This window comes from Suncus etruscus, chromosome 17, assembly GCF_024139225.1.
Source record: "Suncus etruscus isolate mSunEtr1 chromosome 17, mSunEtr1.pri.cur, whole genome shotgun sequence".
NCBI lineage: Eukaryota > Metazoa > Chordata > Mammalia > Eulipotyphla > Soricidae > Suncus > Suncus etruscus.
The window spans coordinates 39,491,940-39,504,551 of NC_064864.1; the positions used below are offsets into that span (position 1 = coordinate 39,491,940).

Here is a 12,612-nt window from a genome sequence, read left to right on the forward strand (position 1 = left end):
TGTGTAGCTAGTGTCTGCCATATACGGGGGTGTTCAGATTGTATCTATAAATTCTAGAATGGTGACTTGTCAATTCCTTTTGATCACACTCTATAGCCAGGATCAACCTAGACCGCAGTTTATTGGTGCCACTCATTGTTGAGCAAATCCAAAGCAAAGGACCTTTCAAACAGCTTCATCTCCAAGGCAAGTGACTCTTCTGGTTTCCAGCCTAATGAACTTCTAACCCTGGCTTGACAGGGAGCTTGGGCCCTTCCTATAATATATGCTGAAGAAGGGCTCTTACAAGATTTCCCTCTGAAACTGAATCCATTCCCCTTAAATTTCTACTTACTAGTCTTGGCATATTAACTCACAGGTTTAAGAAAAGCAAAGTACTTTTTTAAAAAGCACTTAAAACATTTGTAAACACCATAAATATAGGATTCTGTCCTCCAATTTCTTGGGCAAGCTGAATCCCATTTTAATATGTAACAATGATTAAACAAAGACAAGACCATGGCATATTTCAGGTGTTGGAGTCAGGCTAGAGTCCAGAATCTTTATCTACACTGACACCATCACTTAGTCCAACCCCATAATCCCCCAAATCACTCACAATGCATCAGAGTCCCAGTAGACTAGGCCTTGTTTTCCAAGCTAGCTCTAGGGATTGCAGCATAGCACCTTGTATTTCTTATCACCATGACGTACAAAATCTAACCATTGCCATATACCTCCTGCATGCCAAGAACTGTGACAAGCATAGAGGGATGATCTGCCAATGACAATAATGTAGCACTCATGAGAAATCCATAGTCTAGAAAGAGTAAGAAGGCAAATCTTCAGACTACTTATACTTACTATGATCAGGAGAAAGTCAAATGAAATAAACGAAACCTAATTGATGTGACACATACCACAACAGACATACATATATCAAATGTCTGCCTTAGACCAGAGACCCCGAAGGGTCACAGAACTGTGCCTTATACATAGCAAGTACTTTATTGAGTGAGTTCAATCAAACCTTGACTCGAAGCTGCAACTTATTGTAAGGATAAGGAAACTCAGACCTAGATGACTTTTCAAGGTGACACAGGGGTTGGTGACAGGACTGGAGATAACACCTGTGCCCCAGTGTGCCCCATCATAATAACCAGAACACTGTCTCGTTTTGCTTCTTAGTCTATACCCCTTGAACAAGGGGTCTCAAACTCGCAGCCGGCGGGCAGCAAACGGCCCTCCGTACAACATTTTGTGGCCCTGCCCTAGAGGAATCTTTTTGTTTTGTTTTGTTTTAGTTGTTTGGGTCACACCCCCCCAATGTTCAAGGCTTACTACTGACTTTGCACTCAAGGATCACCCCGACTTTGCCTCCTGCGGCTCCCAGGTAAATTGAGTTTGAGACCCCTGCAACAGTGCAGCAACCTTTGCTACTTGTTATTCTTGCTATCTCAAAATAAAATAGACTTATTTTCACAATAGTGTTCGGAACACTCTAAAATATGATGAATAGCCATATACACATCACCTCAGAAACACACATTTAATCAATTAATAAACATAGATTGGGAATATACTGGATGTCAGCTAAGAACAAGTTCAAGGAACAAAGATAAAAAGATGAAACAAACCAGGTCAAATCGAATGAATGAACAACACCTTAATTATCTCCACTTTCAGGCAGAACCCCACAAAAAGGACAGTGGAGACATCCGTATTTCTTTTTTTTTTTTTTTTTTTTTTTTGGTTTTTGGGTCACACCCGGCAGTGCTCAGGGGTTATTCCTGGCTCCATGCTCAGAAATTGCTCCTGGCAAGCATGGGAGACCATATGGGACGCTGGGATTCGAACCAATGACCTTCTGCATGAAAGGCAAACACCTTACCTCCGTGCTATCTCTCCGGCCTGAGACATCCATTTTTCAATGGATAATATTAAAAGGAAGGAGATAACAGCGGAAGACAATTGTCAATTACACTTGAGGTCAGAGGAGAGCAGACTGCCATGTAGTAGCTGTTGAGGTTTCTGCTTCATCTGTTCTGCTAAGTGCAAGCAGGAAAGCGAACCACTAAGCAAGTGGCAACTTATAACACAGAAACAGAAGATGCAGGAATCAGTTAACAGTACAATTTGGGGAAAAGCTGGAGAGGATTAGAAGGAAACCCTGCTAATCGTTGATGCAAGGAGTATTCTCAGGCCTCCAGAGTCCCTCCTGCAATTGGTCTAGTTGTTTTATATCCTTCTATCAAACAATGGAGAACAACTGTTTAGGCAAATTATACTAGACACTCTCTGAACTGAGAGACAGAGACAAAGAGAGAGAGGGAGAGAGACAGCTGAAGGAGGAAGGGGAGGGGAGAGAGCAACTTTTAGAGAACAGATGGACTGTTATAAAGTCCTCATACCAAATAGGATGGCAGATTTCTCCATTAAGAATCCCAAAATAGGTGCCGAAGAGATAGCATGGAGGTAAGGCATTTGCCTTTCATGCAGAAGGACAGTAGTTCGAATCCCAGCATCCCATATGGTCCCCCGTGCCTGCCAGGAGTGATTTGTGAGCATGGAACCAGAAGAAACCCCTGAGCGCTGCTGGATGTGACACACACACACACACACACACACACACACACACACACACACACACCAAAAAAAAAAAATCCCAAAATAAGGGGCCGGAGAGATAGCACGGAGGTAGGGCATTTGCCTTGCATCCACAAGGATGGTGGTTCGAATTCTGGCTTCCCATATAATCCCCCGAGCCTGCCAGGATCAATTTCTGAGTGTAGAGCCAGGAGTAGCCCCTGAGCACTGCTGGGTGTGACCCCACAAAACCAACCAAACAAACAAACAAAAAAAAGAATCCCAAAATAAAATACTATAAGGCAAACCCAGCACTCCTGTGCCCAACAAAAAAAAGGGGTGTTCTCTGCTGGATCACCCTATGATCAAATGAACATATCCATTTCTATAGCATAGTTCCCTAGACAGCATTTATGTATATTATTTTTTTAATAATAAATGTCTTTATTCCTCTTCCTTTTTCTCATTTTTGTTACTCTGTCTGGGGTAGGGGTGTCATCTGGTAGTAGTACTTGAACACTTGACTGAGAAACTTGCACCACATGCCCAAAGAAATTCTGGATGTTGGGCCAGTTAGGAGTCACTCACAAGTGGTGTGGTTGTCACAAGCTTAAATACAGTGCTTACCAGCTGGAACAGCTTAAGTTGTGCTCAAATTCTCAATTATTGGGAATGGCAAACCACACACTTGGTTGAGACATCAAGGATCACCAAGGATCCCAAAAGGCTTTGTGTCAGGATGAGCATGGGTATGGTGCCGGGACCAACCTTGAAACTGAGGTTTCTCTCTCTTTCTCTTTTTCTTCCTTCCTTCTTTCTTTCCTTCCTTTTCTTTCTTCTTTCCTTCTTTCTTTCTTTTTTTTTTTTGGTTTTTGGGCCACACCTGGCAGTGCTCAGGGGTTACTCCTGGCTGTGTGCTCAGAAATAGCTCCTGGCAGGCACGGGGGACCATATGGGACACCGGAATTCGAACCAACCACCTTAGGTCCTGGATCAGCTGATTGCAAGGCAAACGTCGATCTCTCTGGGCCCTTCTTTCTTCTTTCTTCCTTCCTTCCCTCCTTCCCTCTTTCCACCTTTCTCTCCCTCCTTCCTTCCCTCTCTGTCTTTCTGTCTCTACCTTTCTCTCTCTTTTTCTCTCTCTCTCTCTCTCCCTCTCTCCTCCCTCTCTCCCTCCCTCTCTCTCTCTCTCCCTCTCTCCTCCCTCTCTCCCTCCCTCTCTCTCTCTCTCTCACTCTCTCTCTCTCTCTCTCTCTCTCTCTCTCTCTCTCACACACACACACACACACACACACACACACACACACACCTACTCAAAGTGCCCTTCTGTGATACTGGGGCTGAGGCAACTTCAGTGATACTCAGCCAAAGGGCTGCATGGTTGATGGGTTGATGCTAGAAGCCAGGGATGCAGTGTTGCAGGAGCACTGCAGTACCAGGGGCCTCAGGCCATACTCTCTGGTACTCAGGCAACCATGTGGTGCAGGGATTGAACCTAGGCCTCCCACATGCAGTGCACATGTTTCAGCACTTTGAGTCATCTCGTCCTCCCCTCACCTACCTATGATGGCTCTATCAATGTTGTGTGTGTGTGTGTGTGTGTGTGTTTTAAATTTGCTTTTACCTGCTGTTTCTTTCCCTAATTTTGTTTTCCTCCAACTCTATAGTACAGTCGGTTTGATCTCTGGCACTCTTTATGATTCCCTGAACACTGCCAGGAGTGCAGAGCCAGGAGTAAGCCCTGAGCAAGGAAGAAAGGAAGGAAGGAGGGATGGAGGGAGGGGGGGAGGGAGGGAGGAAAAGGAAGGAAGGAAGAAGGGAGAGAGGGAGTGAAAGAAGGAAGCAGGGAGGAAGGAGGGAAGAAAGGAAGGGAGGGAGGGAGAAAGGGAGGGAGGAAAGAAGGAAGAAAAAAAGAAAAATGAGAGATAAAGAGAGAAAGAAAAAAGAAAGAAGGGAATCAAAAAAAAAAGTATGACTATGTCAAAAGCTCAGAAGGTACAAATGACCACTGCTGGTTTTGAAAGAAGGAAGGGGCAGTGTACCAAGAAATGCAGGCAATCTCTAGTCTCTAGTGTAGAGAGGAGGTTCATAATGGGCATACAACTGAATGTAAAAGGTCATGTAAAGCTTTTCAAGTTATTTTAAAATAAATTTATTTATGATTTAATTTTAGGAAATATTTGGTCTGTTTGCCTGTTTTATATATCTCTATACCCAGGGTCCCATAAAAAGTCCTTCTGTGCTTAGAAAGCTAATACAACAGGCAGAGAGCTTGCTTTGCATATGGTCAGCCCAGGTTGGATCACTGGCACTCCATATGGTCTCCCAAGAACAGAGTGTGACTCCTGAGCACAGAGCCATGAGTAAGCTCAGAGAACCACCACAGGTGTCCCCCTAAAAAAACAAAAATATCTTGTGAAAATGGGCCATGAGTGGGAAAAGTTTAAGCAGTCAATCTAGATAAATTTTCAGGAAAAAGATTCTTTCCTGAAAGGAAAGACAAAAGGAACACAGAGCTGTTAACACATTGTTAGTCCAGTGAGATCCCTTTTTCTTACTAACCTCTAAAACTCTAGCATCAAAATGCCTTTTTTTTTTTTTTTAATTTACAACACAGGCAGTCACTGTTGTTGCAGCAATAGAAAGCTGTGTCCAATGGCTGGAAATAGGAGACAGATGAGGATGCGTGACTGTCTTCTAAGGCATCTCAGCACCGACTTTTAAAACCACATACATTACTTGGGTACAAATTAGAATTTAATTTAAAGGGAGATTTAAAGACTCAACCAGGCAAAGGAAGCAAGACATGCTATGGAGGTTCTTCTTGGGACATGTCTTTAGGTGTCATTTCTATATGTCTGGGAAACAGGTAGCTCTGGCAGAACAGCAATAAAGGTTACAGGCTTCTGCAGCTTGAGTGTGGCACCTGATATGGGAGATTAGGGTGGGCACAGACAACAGGGGGTCCAAGATAATCAACTTTTTCCTGGACCATTAACTGCACTTAAACCTAAAACATTTTAAATACTTTTCAACTAGAACCAGCACAGATCTTCTAGAAATGAATCAAGCAGGCAGGCATGAAGTTAGGGGAGCCCTCTGGCAATGAGTTCTTGGGATGTAATAAAACCAAGAGCTGGATTTAAAGAAGTTACTCTGTCACTAACCCTAAGGCTGCCAGAACCCACCTTGTGAACTAAGGTCTGAGACCTTTACCTGGTGCCACTACAGGCCCAGAGAAGGTTCGATTACCTTTGGAGAGAAGCTCCAGCAGGTACAAAGCCCAGGAAAGACTTCAGATAGGTCACCTGGGGACCCTCCACTGGGTAATGTAAATCTCAGGAGACTATCCCTATAAAAGTGGACACTTCAAGGTAAGTGTTTGCAGAAGAGGCCCACCTTAACTCTAAGCTATCTACTGGCCACTGATCAATCCATGTTGTCTGCAATCAATCCATCAGAAGGAAAGTATAAAGAAGAAAGCATCTGTTCTGGGGCCAGGTAGGTGGCGCTGGAGGTAAGGTGTCTGCCTTGCAAGCGCTAGCCAAGGAAGGACCGCGGTTCGATCCCCGGCGTCCCATATGGTCCCCCCAAGCCAGGGGCGATTTCTGAGCACATAGCCAGGAGTAACCCCTGAGCGTCAAACGGGTGTGGCCCAAAAACCAAAAAAAAAAAAAAAAAAAAAAAGAAAGCATCTGTTCTATCCTTGAGATCCCTCCCACAAGATCCCCACCAGGTGAACACTAGCACTGATCAGAAAGATGAGAGTGAAGCTACTCAGTCTTTTCCAAAGGTAAGTGGGTCCTGCTACTGTCCACTGGGTCATCTCAGCCCAAGGAATGAAGCAAACCCACCAGACTGAACTCTTCCAAGATGTACTCTCTTGGCCATGAGCCTGCCCACCTTGCCCAGTCTTGAGTATTATGAGAATCACCAACAACAATCTCCCATCTGCACTCAGACCCTTTAAAGTTACAGGCTTCGGTTACAAACACTTTTTCAAGATATGGGGCAAATCTCTAGGGAGAGGGTGTCCCTTGTGGCCATAATACAAGCGTGGAAATTTTTTCTATTGTTATAGCTGGTTTGTTGTTATTTGGTGTTGCTGTTATAAAAACAGTAACATATAACAGTTACTTGAGGACATTTTGTTTCTAGAGTCACAATAGACCACAGAAGAGAATGGAAGTTGGAGGTGGAGGAGAACCTCAGTGGAAGGCCACAGCAAAGTGAAAACTATTTAATTGAGTGGGGTTGAAATTACATTCAAAAAAGAGTGAGCTCAACTGATTTCAAATTAAGAACAGAGAGGATAAAATTTTAATGACTCACTCAGAAACTATATTAAAATGTACTACGAAGCTATGTAATCGGGGAAATAAAGGGGGGTGATGGACAAGGAGAAAGATACAGCAGGAGAGTAAAAGATGGAGATGGGGGGAGGAATTGGTAAGGGTGGTGTGGGCAAATCAGGATGAGAAAACATCAAGACACAGGAACAGACATACATACTTAACCAATCACACAAAGGAGAAAGAATAAATCCACAGAGCATCCACAGAAATGCTCTATGGCCCTGAGGAGTTAAAGAACACGACAATTTATAGCCAGATGTTGTCTTGGGCTATAGATTTCAAAGCATTATCATCTTTTATCCTTGCCTCTGAATGGGTACTGATCTGGTTAACCATCCTTCACAGCTCTTTAATTGCTCATTGAAGCAGTCTGAGGTTTAGCTCAGGTCATAGGCCAGCAGCTTAACTACAATGAGCTGGAGCTCAATAAATCAGACATCTCCAAGAATTGCTTCTGAAAGATGAGAGCCTAGAACATGAGCCCAAAGTGGACAAAGCACCTATAAAAGTTAGATGGGAAAGGCCAGAGCAATAGTACAGCGGGTAGGGCTTTTGCCTTGAAGGTAGCTGACCAGGATTTGATCCTTGACATCCCATCGATCCCCTGAGCCTGCCAGGAGTGATTTCTGAGCACAGAGCCAGGAATAACCCCTAGACACCTCCACCAGGTGTGACTCCCCCATCCCCCCAAAAAAAATTAGCAGGGGGAAAAGGCTGCTTGAGTTAAGAAAAAAAAATCCATAGTAATGATTTTTTTCCTTGTGTTTGAAAAAATTGTAGAATTAGATCCCACATCAGCATTCTCCAGCAGCACCTTGGCCACACGTAATCTGACACAGCACCACAGGTAAAAGGGCATTGTGTCCCAAGGGTTCTGCAGGCCTTTAGCTGTATAACCAAACAGCCTCCACTTCATTCTGAAATCCAGAGCAGAGCAGAACAAAAGGGAAGATCCCAAATAGAGGCCCAGGGAGTTCCTCACCCACTCCCAAATTCAGTCCACTAAATGCACCACAACCACCAAACTTGTCTAAACCAAGTCTGCTTGCCTCCCAGCTACTGGAGCCTCTTTTCCAGCACCATCCCTCTCCCCTCCAAGCCCAGTCTCAGTATTTCCTGTTCCTTCCGGATCTGCCTGACCCCAGCTTACTACCTAGTATACCATTCTCATCTTGTTTGTTTTTGGGTTTGGGGCCACACCTCACAATACTCAAGGGTTATTCCTGGCTGTGCTCTGGAGACCATATGGGATGACAGATATTAAACCCAGGTCAGCTGCATGCAAGGCAAATGCCCAACCCGCTGTCCAAGCTCTCTGGCCCCCTACAATTCCCTTCTTTCAATTGCTACTTCCTCCATTCTTTTCTCTGTCCCTTCTTGGAATCATTTCTCTCTGATGAAGAGAGACTTAATGCATCTTTGGACAAATTGCCAAACCCCCAACCGCTCAAATTCTTCTGTGAATGGGGAGATTCTTGCAACTCTGGTACTCAAACATCCATCTGCATAACCATAAACTCAGTAAACTATACAGACTTAACAAAAGAAAATAAGTTCTAGAAACCATCATCTCTTCAGCCAACCACCCATTCTTGAGGCTTCAGTCTAATTCTGAATCTCTCCATTGTTTGCAGATAGTAAAATTTCATGAATTTTAGTCAGCGTGGAAAAGGTGAGTCTAAGTACAGCAGAGGCTGGAATCCTGGGAGCTTTTTTGCATTCCAATGACCAGTACTGTGACTATGCCATCAATTTAACAAATGGACAAGAATCTAAGGATGTTATCACAAATTGTGCTTATAATTTAACAGCATTGAGCATTCAATAGGAATGCTCTCAGGAACCCTGGAAATAGTCTACTCCAAGGTCTTGCAGTTTTACCAATAAGAACATAGGCTCAGGGAGAAGGTAGAGGCCACCTGTGCAAAGTAGATTGGTGGCCAGAGCAAAACCCTGCCTCAGACCCAAAAAGCCTTTGTACACTACTGTTGTATTTGAGCCCTTAGGATGGGCTTGGATGTTGGTGGATAGATGGAGGGACCTTTCTTTGCCATCCCAGGCCACGTGGCTCTGCAACCCCCTTCAGCTGGCGGGTATCTGGGTCCAGGAGAGCGGCGGGTTTAGAACTCACTCACAGGCAGGCTTCCAGAGAGATAACATCTTTATTTCCCCTGGCCAACGTATGTGGCCTATATCATAATCATTTATGCTGTATATTTATTCAGCCTGCATAGTACCTTCTTCCTTAGCCATCTCTCTATCTTGCTTTCTCTCCAGGCTGCATCCAGGCAAAATTCCTTTTGGCCCCTTAGGCCAAACCTTTTATCACCTTCCCAAGACCCCTCCCAGGAATGGGAGGGTCTTGCAGGTAAGATCAAGTTACACAGGAAAAATGGGGTTACACACTAAGGCTTTTTATGTGACCACCCATTCATACACAAACCACAAATCATCAGAAATTACCCTCTACAGCAAGTCTAACAAGGCCAAGGTAGAATCCAGAGCCAAGTCTAGATGGTCAGCTGGCTACCAATGCTATTTTTTCTCTTGAAACCCTGCCCAATCATTCATCCCTTTTCAAAGAAAACTTCAGAGTAAACTATCTATACTGAAATACTGAACTCTATTTTGGAAGGGAAGAATCAAACAGTTCTTTTTTGGATCAATAAGAAATTTCTCTGGTCCTTTCCCATAATTCCTATCTCACCTTTCAAGATTCCTGATCCGTCCAGAAAAATTCACAAAATCTCTCCAAGTAGAATGGTTAAAAAAAAAAAAAAAAAAAAGGAGGTAAGGGGATGGGGAGAATGCCGAATGCCCACAAGGGAGAGGGTATCCATGGAGATGACAATGCCATGTCAATCTCTTCTTCCTACAGAGCAGAAAGTATTGCTTATCATACACTAATGCCCTTTGAGGAGGTCACCACAGCTAGTTCAGCCCTGGAACCCCCAAAGACAAAACATACTCAACTATTTTCTAGCAGTCCACAATGTCCAGGGCAAAGATACCCACAAGAAAGCCTCTTCCCTGGTCCAGGCTCCAGACACACAGGGGCTTGGCTGGCAAGGCACTATTTAAAGCAGCATCAAGAGGGTGGGGCAAGGTGGCAGCGATCTCCTCCACCACCCCACCCTCCCTTCAACATACAACCCCCCCTTACACAGGGATCACCCCACTACCTCTCAGGGACATGGGCCAGTACTCACCAGCATGTATTCCTGTCGTTGTGGCTGCTGTGCCCACCCCACTTATAATCCACTCCCTGCCTTCTCTTCAATCACAACTAGAGCACCTTTCCAAGCTGAAGCAAACACAACACTGAGCTCAAACACCGAGCATGGGGTGTGGATACAGGCCAGCCTGGCAGGCCTTCATTTAGGAAAGGACGCCCGCCCGATGGAGGAGGAGGGGCGCTGTCAGAGGCCTGGCGTGACAAACTAGTTTCATGATGTCTCGAAATGAATGTCCCTCTTATTGATGAGGAAATCAATTGGCCCATGTTATCAGGACGACCCTGCGACAAGAGGGTCACCCCAATGGTCGGTTTAAAATAAAAATCTAAAGGCTCAGCCAGAACATGCTGGGGTGGGGGTGTGAATGGGTGGGGGAATCCAGGATTTGGTAAGAAAAAGAGCCCGGTTCTGAATAATCCTTTCTGCTTTTATGTAGCGCTGTAAATAGCCTAATATATTCTGTCTTCCTGGAGAAAGCATGCACGGATGAACTGCAAAGCCATCGCACGACAGCGGATGCACGGGGATGCACGATTCTGCAGCACATCCTCCATCGAATTGCACAGAAGGATTTCAAGCCTCTTTTCTTTTTTCCCCCCTAGATCTTGAATGGTGCAGCCGCTGATCGAGGAAAGGAAGTCGGAAAGCTGCCAGGTTTGCCCACGGAATTGGGAGCAAGGAGTTGCTCTCTGATCCTAGGTAATGGGGCTGCCCAGACACTCCGGGGGATGAAGGGGTCTGGGCCCATGGGTCAGGGGGGACACAGACATATCCTCTCTTTTCAGAGGGGTCTTAGGCCAAACCGTTCGACCTTCTGCCCGGGAGGGCGACCATGCAGGAGGATGCTGATGAAAGATAGACACACCTGAGAGGCATCCATCCAGCCCAGCGCTCGCTCGCGCCCTCCTCCTTCCTTCCCTAGGCTGCAGCATTGGAACCCCTCGTGGGCACTTTCACTTTAACCCAAAACCCACCCAGGCCCGACGGTCTCCTGCACCTTCCCTTTCTAGAAGCAGCCAGCCTAAAACCAGCAGCCGACCTTCCCCTGCACAGGCCCCGATCGCCCATACACCCGCCCCCTACCACCCCACCGTCACCCCTCAAAGGCGCAAAATGCCCCTTGGGGAACTTCCCTCGCAAGATTCAGGGATTCACCCTGAGCAATCAGAAAGGTTGCTTTGATGGAAGAGGGGTGCACAATTTTCACCCCCCCTTGACTGCACAGGGAGATGCACAGCAGGCGGGAAGGGGGGTCCCCCAAAGTCCTTCCAACAGCTGGCCCTTTAAACGCGCCTCCTCCGAGCGCCGAACAAAGGCGCCGCCCGCGGGGGGCCGGATCGGCGCACGGCCCCCGGGGCTACGGTCCCAGACCAAGCCAGCTGGCGGCTAGCGGGCCGGGTTGCTAGCGCGGGCGGCTTACCTTGCGGGTCTCCGGGCGGGCGATCTGCGCGCGTCCAGCCCCGCTCGCATCCACGCCGCAGCTGGCCCCGCTCTGTTTTTCTGGGACTCGCTGCTGACTTCACCGACACTCCGGAGCCGGCCAATGGGCTGCGGGCACCGCCTCCTCATTAGCATACGGCGGGTACCGCCCACTCCGGCGGCGCCCCATTGGCGGGCGTGGCGGGGGCGTGGCCGGGCCGGCCTCGCGGTGACAGGAAGGGTCGTGTGCGCCAATAAGAGGCGTGGAGAGGACCTGCCGTCCCGCCCCCGCGTCATGGGGATGCGGGGGGGGGGGGGTGAAGCGCGGGCCCGCGAATCCCTAATTCATGGATCCAGTAACCCTTTAGGTCCTGGAGCGCGCTAACTGGGAGAGAGTCTGACCCTCCTGAGGGGATCGACCCCTAGGAGCTGTGCGGGAACCCTGAGATTAAAATTGACAATCAAGCTGTCTTGAGGCTGTCTTACGACTCTGCCCCCAGTTTGTTCACCTGTGAAATGGTATAATAATGTAATATAATAATGATTATAATATATATTATCGTATTACATAATATATCATAATATTATTCACACTGTCACTGTATGCCTGAAATCCAACTATCAAGGACTTTTGTCATTCATAATGGTTTCAATAAAAATTTTAAAAATGTATTACCTCTTTTGTAGGCCTCATATGATAATAGTTGATATATTTAAACCCTTTAGATCAGGGCAGGGTCATGGCACTACAGAAATGTTTATTAGTGGGATTTTTTTGTTTTTGTTTTTTGTTTTTGTTTTTTTTGGTTTGGTTTTTGTTTTGGTTTTTGGGTCACACCCGGCAGCGCTCAGGGGTTACTCCTGGCTCTGCGCTCAGAAATCGCTCCTGGCAGGCTCAGGGGACCATATGGGATGCTGGGATTCGAACCACCATCCTTCTGCATGCAAAGCAAATGCCTTACCTCCATGCTATCTCTCCAGCCCCCTATTAGTGTTCTTATATTCTGTTTGTCTTTGTGTTTAATACTTTCCTAGAT

General features: G+C 46.2%; 1 protein-coding gene across 6 annotated transcripts in view; it reads right to left on the reverse strand.

Moving 5' to 3' along the window:
• SORBS1 (sorbin and SH3 domain containing 1) overlaps positions 1–11,667 on the reverse strand; it is a 255,471-nt gene extending 243,804 nt beyond the window's left edge. For all 6 annotated transcript variants that reach the window (XM_049790807.1, XM_049790806.1, XM_049790808.1 and 3 more), the window contains exon 1: positions 11,577–11,667. The gene's annotated coding sequence lies outside the window, so the exon portion shown is untranslated. The remainder of the gene's footprint in view (positions 1–11,576) is intronic.
• Positions 11,668–12,612: the final 945 nt, after the last annotated feature.